Below are 245 nucleotides of genomic sequence, written 5' to 3' on the forward strand. Positions count from 1 at the left end.
ATTTACTTCTCTTTTATTATTACCTTTAAAAGGTAGTCAAATAAATCAATTAAAGAATACTGAAGTATAGTAAGTAGTCATGAGTCTAAATCTGGGAAAAAACATCTTCGCTCAAATGTTTAAGACTATGAACATCGCTCCTCCTAGGGTGGGAGTCTCATACACTACATTGTCATTTTCTTTAAAACCCATTATATAATAACTAAGTATGTAAATAAAAAATTCTAAACATTCAGAGTAAATGT

Source organism: Lupinus angustifolius, unplaced genomic scaffold (assembly GCF_001865875.1).
Source record: "Lupinus angustifolius cultivar Tanjil unplaced genomic scaffold, LupAngTanjil_v1.0 Scaffold_444, whole genome shotgun sequence".
NCBI classification, from domain to species: Eukaryota; Viridiplantae; Streptophyta; class Magnoliopsida; order Fabales; family Fabaceae; genus Lupinus; species Lupinus angustifolius.